General features: G+C 43.1%; 1 pseudogene; it reads left to right on the top strand.

Moving 5' to 3' along the window:
• The first annotated feature begins 11,728 nt into the window (after positions 1–11,728).
• On the top strand, positions 11,729–12,421 carry LOC133762322 (YEATS domain-containing protein 4-like; annotated as a pseudogene).
• The last annotated feature ends 729 nt before the right edge of the window (positions 12,422–13,150 follow it).

Here is a 13,150-nt window from a genome sequence, read left to right as displayed (position 1 = left end):
TGAAAGTCAGAGTTACACAGAGAGAGGAGAGGCAGAGAGAGAGAGATCTTCCATCTAATGGTTCACTCCCCAATTGGCAGCAACAGCCAGAGCTGTGCCAATCCAAAGCCAGGAGCCAGGAGCTTCATCTGGGTCTCCCACATGGGTGCAGGGGCCCAAGTGGAGCAGCTAGGACTCGAACCAGCGCCCATTTGAGATGCCAGCACTGCAGGCAGTAGCTTTACCTGCTACACAACAGCGCCGGCCCCATTTTTGGTTGTTTTTATACTATTTGTTGAACACTTTAATCAACATAGAATTAAACATATGTGTGTATAGTCAATTGAAAATAGATCTCAGCAAAAATAAGAGTGGAAGTAAGAGGGCGAGGAGGAAGAGGGGTGGGAGGGTGGGCACAGTGGGAAGAATCACCATGTTTCTAAAGTTGTAATTGTGGCCGGCGCCGCAGCTCACTAGGCTAATGCTCCTCCTGCGGCGCTGGTGCTCCAGGTTCTAGTCCCAGTTGGGGCGCCGGATTCTGTCCTGGTTTCTCCTCTTCCAGTCCAGCTCTCTGCTGTGGCCCCGGAAGGCAGTGTAGGATGGGCCAAGCGCCTGGGCCCTGCACCCACATGGGAGACCAGGAGGAGGCACCTGGCTCCTGGCTTTGGATCAGCGCAGCTTGCCAGCCATGGCAGCCATTTGGGGGGGTGAACCAACAGGAAGACCTTTCTCTCTGTCTCTCTCTCTCTGTCTCACTGTCTAACTCTGCCTGTCAAAAAAATAAAAGTTGTAATTATGAAGTGCATGAAGTTTGTAACTGTAAAGCTGTATAGTTCTGCATATATTCCTACAGACTTACTTCTAAGGGTATAGTTTTAAAACTTGCCATGGGATCCCAAATCCCCTTATGCTGGGTGGTAAAAATACCTATTAAAGTGATCACATGGATAGGATTAAGGGTAATAATAATAGATAGAATTAAAAGGAATGAATTCTGCAACATGGGAAGCAGTCCACACAGCAGAGTCATAGAATGACAATTGCTTTAAATAGCACTCTGACCTCAGAATCAGCTCTTAGGGCATTCTGGTCTGGCTGAAAAGTCCACAAGTGCATTTTAGGCATGGAAAGCCAAGACACTGTGACAAAAAATGTTCTACAGGAAGGACCTTGGTAGGTGAGAACTCTATGGAAAGAAGTGATCATCAAAGAAGGAGGTACTTTTCTCTGAAGCGAGGAGAGACCTTCCAGTTTGCTTATGGCCTTGTTTAAATACTGAGACAGTTCATGGATTCAAAAGGCTTCCATGGCCTAGGCAGCGCACATTAAGAACCTCAGGTGATCACTGACATCATACATAAGAGTGTTAATTGTTAAATTAACAACAGGAGCCGGTGCTGTGGCTCACTAGGCTAATCCTCCTCCTGCAGTGCTGGCACCCCGGGGTTCTAGTCCCGGTTGGGGCATCGGATTCTGTCCCGGTTGCTCCTCTTCCAGTCCAGCTCTCTGCTGTGGCCCAGGAGTGCAGAGAAGGACGGCCCAGGTCCTTGGGCCCTGCACCCGCATGGGAGACCAGGAAGAAGCTCCTGGCTTTAGATCGGCACAGCGCGCCAGCCATAGCGGCCATTGGAGGGTGAACCAACAGAAAAAGGAAGACCTGTCTGTCTGTCTGTCTCTCTCTCTCTCTCTCACTGTCTAACTCTGCCTGTCCAAAAAAAAAAAAAAACAGGAGTCACTGTGCACCAACTTCCCATGCAGGATCTCTTTCCTCAAAGAGTTGTGTTATAACTATGTCTAAGTGCTCCCAAAAGGTGTATCATTGTTGGGTGCTTTGTCAAATTAAGTTTCTTAAAAAAAAAAAAAAGTGAAATTAACTTCAAGACTTTGAAATTAACTTCAATGACTTTGAATAGCCCTTGTCTCAACTGTTGAAGAAAAGAGTTTTTTATTTGTTTGGGTTTTGGTTTTAGGTTTTTGTTTTTTGGTTTTTTTTTTTTCATGCAAATTGTTGAATTCTTAGTATAGAGCTGATCTGTGTATAAAGTTAATCAAAAAAGGATCTTAGTGGAGAATGGGACTAGGAATGGGAGAGGGAAGAGGAGGAGGGGTGGGAGAGTGGGTGGGAGGGCAGGTATGGTGGGAAGAATCACTGTGTTCCTAAAGGTATAATTACAAAATGCATGAAGTCTGTATTCCTTAAATAAAAGGTTTCTTTGGGGGGGAAGATAAATAAGTATTGTTTCTCATTATTTTCATAGGTGTGTGTGCAAACTGTATTTTAACAAGGTAAAAAGTTAATAAAAGTGGACTAAAAATTTAATTAAAATGGGTAAAAATTTCCCAATTTTCAAAATTTTGATTTTTCTATTATTACCATTCAAGGAATCACAACTTAAGCCCCATCCAGGATTGATTCCTTATGATAAATGCATAGATGTTAGATTGCTGGCATCAATATAAATTACAAATACAATATACAATATAAAATCCTAAGTTTTTCAGATATTTTCATGTAACTTCCACGAAGATCATATATCAAATTATGGTGTAGCTATCTGCAGAAGATGGAAGGCAGTATTATCATACCAACAATTTTGTTTAGATAGTCTGCTATTGACCAACATCCAGAAATACTTATGTGTCGGGCTGTTTTCCTGAGTAAAATACATACCATACCATGAGCTCACATTTTAACAGTCTGATACAAAAGAAGTGAGACTTCTAGAATGTTCTCTTTATTAAACCAGTGTCCTCTGAGGGCACCTTACAATGTGGTGCCTGTCTTATAAAAGCACATTCAACTGATTTCGAGATCAGTAGGTGCAGTGGCCTGGGGACATTCCCACCCTCTCTTCTGCTCTGATTTGCCCTAGCAATGCCGACTAAGCACTTTGTTTTCAGCCACAAGGGTCTGAGCGCTGCATAGCTATACCATGCCTTTTAGATTAAATCTGATTTCTTCCTTCAAGTGGATGCTTTATTCTTATAGCCAACAGGGCGTGGAGTTCAGAGAGAGATCATATTCTCTAATGTTTATGAATGTCTTGAAAGTATGTGCCCATCTGTTCCAAGTCTAAAGAAATCAAAGTGAGGCTTATAGAATACCAGGCACAGCCAATCAATCAATTCACCATTATTGAGGGTCAACAATTGATAGTGCACCAGGAACAAGCAAAATCAGAGTAAACTTAAAATATGTTGGCAAGTATTCTACTTTCCTGATATATTGGGTGAATGTCTAAGGTTGTATTTTGCCTCTTTTTTTTAATGCTAGTTTTCTTTCAACCTAGAGTGGTAAGATCATGGTAACTATGTTTGTAAAGTATCCCATTGTATCCTATTTCCCCTCTAAGGGTGCATTTTAAAATTGAGATTGCCTTGCCATTTAAGTGCTGACCTGAAGTGTTCTTCTGTGAAATGTCCATTTATGTCCTTTGCTCGTTTTTCTACATTGATTTACATCCTTGCCTTATTGATTTGTAAGAGATGTTAAAATATTCTTACACAGATTCTGTTAAACATGATACATCTCCTCTTCCTTCGTGGTTTGTCTTTTTCACCTTCTTAAACAAGTCTTTGGATGAACACAGGTTGTTAATTTTAATGTAGTTACATTCATCACAGGTGTGTTCTTACGGTGGGCTTCTTTGTGTCCGATGTTTAAGGAATACTTTCCTACCCCCATGATCTGAAGGAATTCATCCATACTCTCTTCCAGAATCTTAATGTTTTGCTTTAGATATTTGAGCCCTTAATCCATCTGGAGCTGATTTGCATGTCTGATGTACGGTAGAAATCTGATTTATTTTTCATATAGATAACAATTCTTTTCCAGTTCCATGTATTGAATTCCTCATAACTAATTCAAAAAATGCAAGTTAAGACCATAAGGAGATACCAATTTATATCCATTTGATTGGCAGAAAATTAACAACTCCTACAACAGTAAGTGCTGAAGAAGATAGATGAGCAAGATAGCTTATGCTATCTTATACATTGCTACACCTGCTTTGGAAAATAATCTAGCATTATTTTGCAAAGTTGAGTATTCCCACAGCCTACAATTGGCCTAACGTTCCATTCCTAGCTATAAGCTGAAGAGTTAGGCAGATGTGCACCACAGTCCCTTGTGAAAATGTCCTCTAGGGACCGGCGCCGTGGTGCAGTGGGTTAATCCTCCGCCTGCGGCACCGGCATCCCATATGGGCACTGATTCTAGTCCCAGCTGCCCCTCTTCCAGTCTAGCTTTCTGCTATGGCTTGGGAAAGCAGTGGAGGATGGCCCAAGTCTTTGGACGCCTGCACTCACATGGGAGATCAGGAAAAAGCACCTGGCTCCTGGCTTCAGATCGGCGCAGCTCCAGCCATTGCGGCCATTTGGAGAGTGAAGCAATGAAGAGAAGATCTTTGTCTCTCCCTCTCACTGTCTGTAACTCTAACTCTCAAATAAAATAAATAAAATCTTAAAAAAAAAAAAAAGAAAAAGAAAATGTCCTCCACAGTGATAGTCATTACAGTAGTAAAGGAGAAAGCTGAAACCCTTATGTCCAGGAAGGCAGATTAACAAGTTATGGTGGATTCTCATGATGAAATATTATATAGCTCTGATGAGGAATAAATCATAGCTACTGACAGCAGTATGAATGACTCTTAGAAACAAAGGGGAGAAACTCTCAGAAAATCATACACAGCAGGGGATATGCAATGAGCTAAATGCCTGCATTCCCCCCAATTCCCTAATCCCAATGTGACAAGATTTCGAGGTAGTGCCTGTGAGAGGTTTTAGGGTGGAGCCCTCATGAAAGGGACCCATGCCTTTATAAGAAGACAGAGAGTTATTGTTTCCCTTTCCTCCATATGATGATACAGCAAGACGATGAAAGTCTGCAACCCAGTAGAGAGCCCTCCCCAGAACCTGACCACACTGGTACCTTAATCTTGGACTTCTACCCCCCCAGAAATTTAGTATTTTTTGTTGTTGTTATTTATAAGCCACTCAGTCTATGGTACTTTGTTATACAGCCCAAACTGGCTAAGATAATAGTCTTCCTCTAAAAATCAAAAACCAATCAGTGTGCTGTTTGCACACTTATTCTGCAATTTAAGAAAAATATTTATTTTATTTATTTGAGAGGCAGAGTCTCTCCTCTGGGAGGCAGAGATCTTTCATCCACTGGTTCATCACCCCAGTGGCCCCAACAGCCAGAGCTAGGCTAGGCTGAAGCTAGGAGCCAAGAGCTTCTTCTGGGTCTTCCACTTGGGTGCAGGGGCCCAACCACTTGAGCCATCTTCTGAGGCTTTCCCAGGCGCATTAGCAGGAAGCTGGATGGGAACTGAACCTGCATCCATATGGGATGCAGGCATCACAGCTGGTGGTTTAACTCACTATGCTGCAGCACCAACCCTGATTACGCAATTATCTTGCATACCCATATTTGTGATACAAAATAAACTATTGGCTGGCGCTGTGGCTCACTTGGCTAATCCTCCACCTGTGGCGCCGGCACCCCAGGTTCTAGTCCCGGTTGGGGTGCCAGATTCTGTCCTGGTTGCTCCTCTTCCAGTCCAACTCTCTACTGTGGTCCAGGAAGGCAGTGGAGGATGGCCCAAGTCCTTGGGCCCTGCAACTGCATGGAAGACCAGGAGGAAGCACTTGACTCCTGGCTTCGGATTGGTGCAGCTCCAGCCATTGCAGTCATTTGCGGGGTGAACCAATGGAAGGAAGACCTTTATCTCTGTCTCTCTCTCTCTCTCACTGTCTAACTCTGCCTGTCAAAATAAATAAATAAATAAAAATTAAAAAATAAACTATCGGGCCGGCGCTGTGGCGCAGTAGGTTAATCCTCCACCTGTGGCGCCAGATCCCATGTGGGTGCTAGTTCGAGTCCTGGCTACTCCTCTTCCCATCCAGCTCTCTGCTGTGGCCCAGGAGTGCAGTGGAGGATGGAGGATGGCCCAAGTGCTTGGACCCTGCACCCGCTTGGGAGACCAGGAGGAAGCACCTGGCTCCTGGCTTCAGATCGGTGCAGCTCCAGCCATTGAGGCCATTATGGGGTGAACCAGTGGACAGAAGACCTTTCTGTCATTCCCTCTCACTGTCTGTAACTCTACCTCTCAAATAAATAAATAATAATAAAAACTATCAAGGAATATAAGAACCAGATTCAAATTTGTGCCCATCAAGCGGAAGGAGGCAGAGGGGATGAGGCAGGAACACAAAGAAGATGGAAGCAATCGTCCGTGTGTGAGTTCTCCCGTTGGTGAGTGGGTTCACAGGAGTCCCTTATTAACAAACAAACACAGATGCAGATAAGGTGAGGACCAAGCACAGATCAAAGATGGGCGTGGGAGATGAATCAAAGTGGTGAGGAATTCAACTTAGTGCAGCTGAGATCCACTGACAACAAACTGGGGGGAAACCAGCACAGGCCCTTTGAGAAATGAGCTGGTCTAAGATGTGAGATGAGGATGCTTAAAAACAGATTATGGGCCGGCACTGTGTCGTATCAGATAAAGCCGCCACCTGCAGTGCTGGCATCCCATATGGGCACCAGTTTGAGTCCCGGCTGCTCTACTTCCAATCCAGCTCTCTGCTGTGGCCTGGAAAAGCAGCGGAGGATGGCCCAAGTCCTCAGGCCCTTGCACCCCCATGGGAGACCTGGAAGAGGCTCCAGGCTCCCGGCTTCAGATCAGCCCAGCTCCAGCCACTCAGCCATCTGGGGAGTGAGCCAGTGGATGGAAGACTCTCTCTCTCTCTCCCTCTCTCCCTCTCTCCCTCTCTCCCTCTCTCCCTCTCTCCCTCTCTGTAACTCCCTTTCAAATAAATAAAGAAATCTTAAAAAAAGAAACCACACAGATTGAAAAGCTATTTGGTATCAGTAACATGTGTTGATAAATCAAAGCGCCTCACATTAGTAATATTCACCAGTTCTTGATCAGGAGATGTTAGGTAATAAATCTGCCCCTGCTTACACTCCACGTTCTTTCAGGTCTGTTTGGACTCCAGTGCAAAGCAGATGAATAAATTCTCTTAAGGGGGCCAGACAGGGAATCCAGCAGACTAATAATACCCCAGGATTCTTTAAGAATTTTCATGTTATCTCAAGAATGAGCTCTGAATAATAAAACCGGCTTACAGTTCTCTAGAATTTTACAGTTTGCATCGTGTTCTCCTATACATGTTTCATTTGAGATGGGACAAAAAGTCTGAGAACTTAACAAAAACAAATCTGTCAGATATTCATAATAAAAATGATATAAAACTGAGTCCTGGTGTTATTTAAAGCTGAGCCTTCATGTACAAGTTCACTGAAGGCATACGGCAAAATGAAAACGAAACGTGTCACCATGATCTTTCTGTGCTTCAATTTCTTTAAATCTTGGTCTACATGGAAAATTGTTTTTAAAAATTTATCTCACTTTTTTAAAAGCCAGAGTTACAGAGAGAGACACAGAGATATTCATCTACTGGTTCACTCCTCAAATGGCTGAAACAGCCCAGGCTGGGCCAGGCTAAAGCCAGGAGCCTGGAACTCCATCCAGATCTCCCACATGAGTGGAAGGGGCCCAAGCACTTGGGTCATCTTCTGCTGCCTTCCCAGGCGCATCAGCAGAGCGCTGGATTGGAAACTGAGCAGACAGGAGTTGAACCAATGCTCATATGGGATGTTGGAGTCAAAGGGGGCAGCTTCACGCACTGTGGCACAACACTGGCCCCTTAATGGGAACTTCTCCTGCTATTGTTCTAAAATTCCAATTCAACAAATATCTGTTGAGTTCCCCAGGTAGGCAGGCACTGTGTTTGGATCTAGAAATAAGACAACAAGAAAGACTGTAGCCATTGAGCTGTTGATACTGTGTTTAGTAAAATAAGCATTCCTGTCTGATGTTTAAAACCGTGTCACTAAGCAGCCTGTGTTTTATGAAGCTTTGTTTGGCCTTACGTGAGACTTGCCCAGGAGAACTGCTGGGCCCGTTTATGTCCCCAGTGTACAATTCCTCACCCTGAAGTGCAACCATCGTCTACAGAAGACATCTGTCATTTCCTTGTGACCAGAATCTTTCTTTGCAGCAACTGCAAACTTTTCCCACCTTCCCAGGCTGTCAGTCGCATATCCTTACATCCCCTCCCGGAAGGTGTGGGCGGCCCGGGCAGAGGAGGTGCGTCTGCGACCGAGGCAGGGTCCTTTTCAGAGTCTTGGTGTAGATCCTGGGAGAGAAAAACTTCCCTCCTTTCCTAAAATTGCTAATGCCAATAATCAAGGAAGCATCCGTGGGAAAGTCCAAGAGCCTAGAGGACAGCTGAGTAGTGAGACCGAGAGCAATTGATTTTTTTTTATTCTTTAAGCCTGAATCCAGCAGTGCCTGAAACCCAAGGTTTCTGGAATTCCCAACTCCAAAGAACCAATAAGTTCACTTTGTGCTTACGCTTGCTAGGATGTGTTTTGAGCTTTCCTGACACTTGAAACTGGAAACATCCTAACTATACTGCATGCCTGTCCTCTTCTTGAATTGAGCTTCTAGGAACACCTGTAAGGGCTGGCCTACTTGGCGTCCCCTCCCACTGGCGGCAGCTGCTCGGGTAGCAAGCGTTTTGTCCAGCTGAAATTGCTCAGCACCTCCCTAACCCTCGGGCCTCCCTAACCCTCGGCGCACTAACTCCTCATCATTAGGTGCTCAAAGGAACCTAAAACCAAACCAGCTCGAAAGCTCTCGCAGGTCTATGGGTTGTGCCCAAGAAAGCCAGCCCAGCGGCAGTGATAGCACTCACTGGGGACAAGGAGTCCAGGAGAAAAGACTTTGCTGGAAAGTTCCTTCCGCCCAGAGAGTGCACAAGCTTGCTCTGCTCCAGGTAAAATCTGCCATGTTGGTTTGGTTTGGTTGGTTTGGTGTGGTTTGCGGGAGTGTTTGAAAATATATTCTGGTTTGATCTTCTAAGCCCGTGGAAGAATACAGCTGGGGAATTGGAAATAGGCAGAGAAGTCAAACCCACTCCCAGTGTCTCATAACTGGTCAACACCCTGCTGTACTCACTCACAGTCTTGGGCTTCCTTGAGGACTCCTCAAATCAAATCCCATTGGCAATGTCTAGCTTGCATTCTTTTCTCTTTATTGTGGTACAACACACATATAAAATGTAGCCTAGTTTTAAAAAAGATACTTTTGAATTATAACAGATACATATACAGTGAATATAGGTATCGGGTACCTTGTGATGTTTCAGTGTGTGTATACATTGTGTGATGTCCAGTCTGGGTAAACATATCTCCTCAAATACTTAGCATTTCTTTATGCTAAGATTATGCCATCCAGATTCCCACCATTTTATATAGAGAAATACATGGAGAATTAACATTATCTATAGTAACCTACTATGTAATAGAAATTCTTTCAGGGAAGAAATAAACTGAACTCTAAATCCTAATCCCAGATTTCCAATCCCTGATGGGCCCAGCCTGGATCAGATCTTTCCTCCTGGTGGGATCCGTTGTGGCCCAGCAGGTGGGGGCACCCGGCTTGCTGGCCGTGGCAGTGAGGTGCACAGGGCCTGCTCCACAGTTCCGAGAAGGGGCTGGTTGTCCCAGGCAGGCTCTCCAAGAAAGCCCGATTACTTATTCAAGGTTCTTATTTAATATACAAGTGTTAAATACAGAACCCCAGTGAACTGATTCTAATGTTGAATCCATTCTTTTAAACATGTAGTTTTAAGAGAATAGACGGTCACAGTCAGAATCACACTGGCACCAACTCTCCAGAAATCCTATGAGGCACATTGATTGTTCAGAGATAGCTGAGGGTACCAGGCATGTGGCCGGCTCCCCCAGGCTTTTGTCTCCACATAGAATGAGAAGCAGATCCATCTGTTTGTTCATGGGTGAAAGCACTCAGGGCACAACGTGTCACATCAACCTGCCTGATGACATAAATGTGCTCCTGCCTGCCAGACAGTGGTCCAGTGTGTATTTAGATGGCTGCTTTTGCAACTGTCAGCACCTCAGCCGCCAGCTTATATTTTGCTCTTATATTTTTAATCAGATTGAGTAATGCACCCACCAGTGTAGGTCAAAATTCAGTTGATTTCCTTGTGGCTGTGAGTCACCCGACAGAGAATAAAAAGGAAGCATGGACAGTTTGTCTCCGGGGTGGTACCTGAGAGTCTCTGAGGAACGTCAGGCTCCAATTTAGTTTCTCAGCATTTCCGATAGCTATACTCTGCCCAAATGTTATCGTATCCACTTACTACTTGTATGACATTTTGCAACAGCTGTATTGCAATGTGATTCACCATTTAATGTTTTTTTGTATATTCAGAGCTGTGCAACCATCACCACAATCCAGTTGAAAGACATGCCCATCCCCCACTAGCCGCTGCTTCCCCTTCTTCCCACAACCCATCAAACACGTACACATCCCTCAGCCCCAGGAACGTCATGGGCTTCACGTCGCTAACAAGTTGCCTATTCTGGAATTCCATATAGATGGAATCCTATTGCAGGTTCCTGGTTTCTTTCACTTACAATGTTTCCAAGGCTCATTCAGACCATAGCATGTATCAGTACTTCATTCTTTTTATTGCCAAATAACATTCCTTTATGTTTATTTACTATATTTAATGTATCTGCTCTTCAAGTGTTAGAACTTTGTGTTGATTGTACCCATTGGCTATTCTAAACAATGCTGCTATGAGCATACGTGTATGAACGTTTATGTGGACGTATGTCGTGAGTTCTGTAGGAGTAAAATTACTAGGTTAAATAATGGCTCTATGATTCACATTTTGAGGAACTGCCAAACTGTTTTTCCAAAGTAGCTACATCATTTTACAGTCCCACCAGCACTCAATAAAGGGTTCCAATTTCTCTGCAACTTTGCCAATGCTTGTTATGTCTTTTTGATGACAGACATCAGAGTTATGAAGTAACAGCTCACTGTGGTTTCCTTTTCCCTATTTTCCCTGGTTTCTGATGACTTCTAGCGTCAATTCCTGTGCTTGCTGATTGGTCTGTTCTAGATCTTCTTTGGGGAGATAGCTATTTGTATCCTTTGCCCGCTCATTAGTTGTTTATTTCTCTTTATCATTGAGTTGTAAAGGTGCTTCATATATTTGGCATACAAGTCATATATTTATATATATAGCTACTTGGGAAAATAATTTGGCAGTTCCTCAAGATGTTAATCATAGAGCCATTATTTAACCTAGTAATTTTATTCCTACAAAACTCAACGTTGTTACTTTTGATGAAGTTGCTTATCCATGTTGCTTCTTGCGCTTTTAACTCCCTAAGAAACAATTGCCTAATCGAGGTTGCAGAATTTACTACATTTTCTTCTACAAGTTTTGTAGTTTAAGCTCACATGTCTGGGTCTAATTTTGAATTCATTTTAGGTGTGGTGTGAGCAAGGTCTCTAACTTCATTCTTTTATGTATGGCTTATCTACTTATTCCCGCACTATTTGTTGAACTTACACTTTTATTTTTTGCATAATCTAAATTCTTTTTCACCTTAAAAATTATGTAATTGAGCTTCTGCTCTGCCCTCCTCCCGCGCCGGGGCTGAATGGCCTTCAGGGTCGGCGTCCGCATGGAAGGGTTGGCGGCTGCTGAGCGCCTCAAGCCTCCGGGACTCGCCTTCCCTTAGCAGGAAAGCCTCCGCCTGCGCCCGCGGGAGGAGCGGGTCCTCCGAGGGGAGCGGCGACCCCGCCGGCCCCAGGCTCTTTCACTGGCAGCCTCGGCTTCTCCGTGGGACAATATGTTCAAGAGAATGGCCGAATTTGGGCCTGACTCTGGCGGGAGAGTAAAGGGAGTAATTATTGTTAAACCAATAGTTTCTGGTAATGTCGCTTGATATTTTGGAAAGAAAAGAGAAGAAGATGGGCACACACTTCAGTGGACGGTGTAGTTAAGCCATATAGAAATGAGGATATGTCGGCATATGTGAAGAAAATCCAATTTAAATTGCACGAAAGCTATGGCAATCCTTTAAGAGTTGTTACTAAGCCTCCATATGAAATTACCAAAACAGGATGGAGTGAATTTAAATAATCATCAAGATATTTTTTATTGACCCTAATGAAAGACCTGTAACCCTGTATCATTTATTGAAACTATTTCAATCAGACACGGATGCAATGCTGGGAAAAAAGACAGTGGTTTCAGAGTTCTGTGATGAAATGATATTTCAAGATCCAACAGCAATGATGCAACAATTATTAACAACAATTAATAACATCGCATCAGCTAACATTAGGAGCCTATAAGCATGAAACAGAATTTGCAGAACGTGAAGTGAAAACTAGAGAAAAATTAGAAGCTGCCAAGAAAAAAACAAGCTTTGAGACTGCAGAGCTGAAGGAGAGATTAAAAAAGCAAGTCGTGAACTATAAATTGTTTAAAAAATGGAATCAGGAAACTTGAGGGAGATGATCAGACAAAAGACATATAAATGGCTTTGAAGAGGACTTGCTAAAAATAAGGTGGACTTTGATGGAGAAAAAGACCTAATGAAAATGCTGTGATGTTTCTTAGAGGAACTGTGCATGTAGTTGTTGACAGATTCTCGGCAATGAGGTCAAAGTATTCGTACTACTCAAGCAATCTTTAAAGGGGAATATGTCTATAGTAAGGACCAATCCTGCATAGGATTTTACCAACCCATTTTAGGGAAATTCTATGACATTAAGCACAATTTTTAAAATATTTTTATTTTAGTATATGTGTAGGTTATTGTCCTTTGACAGGTACCAAAATTTCATTATGAAGAATAACTTGTACAAATTTTGCGTGTATTTCTCTAGTAGTTAGAATTAGTGGTAAAATTAGCCTGTGTATTTAATTTCTTCAAGTTCTTACCTGCCCCTATGTTACCTGTCTTGTATATGGTGTGCCCAGTACATAGTCAATAAATATAGTTTACAGATCCTGAAAAAAATTATGTAATTGAAAAATTTATAGCACTGTCATAAAAGTGAAATGAATATTATCTGCCATAAAAGGAGAGACATACAAGTAAATATTCAGAAAACAAAATACTGTAAAATATGATTTAGAGATACTTGTGGCTGCTGAAGACCACCTGTCTGTCAAAAACAGATCAGCAAGTGCTGGGGTCGACTAGGCTATCCTAGCTCTTCCCAGTTAGGATTAAAAGAAGGTCTCAAACGAAGATACACTT

The sequence above is a fragment of the Lepus europaeus genome, chromosome 6, assembly GCF_033115175.1.
Source record: "Lepus europaeus isolate LE1 chromosome 6, mLepTim1.pri, whole genome shotgun sequence".
Lineage (NCBI taxonomy): Eukaryota > Metazoa > Chordata > Mammalia > Lagomorpha > Leporidae > Lepus > Lepus europaeus.
The sequence above is the reverse complement of the archived record's forward strand: the minus strand, read 5'-3'. Positions and strand labels throughout refer to the sequence as shown.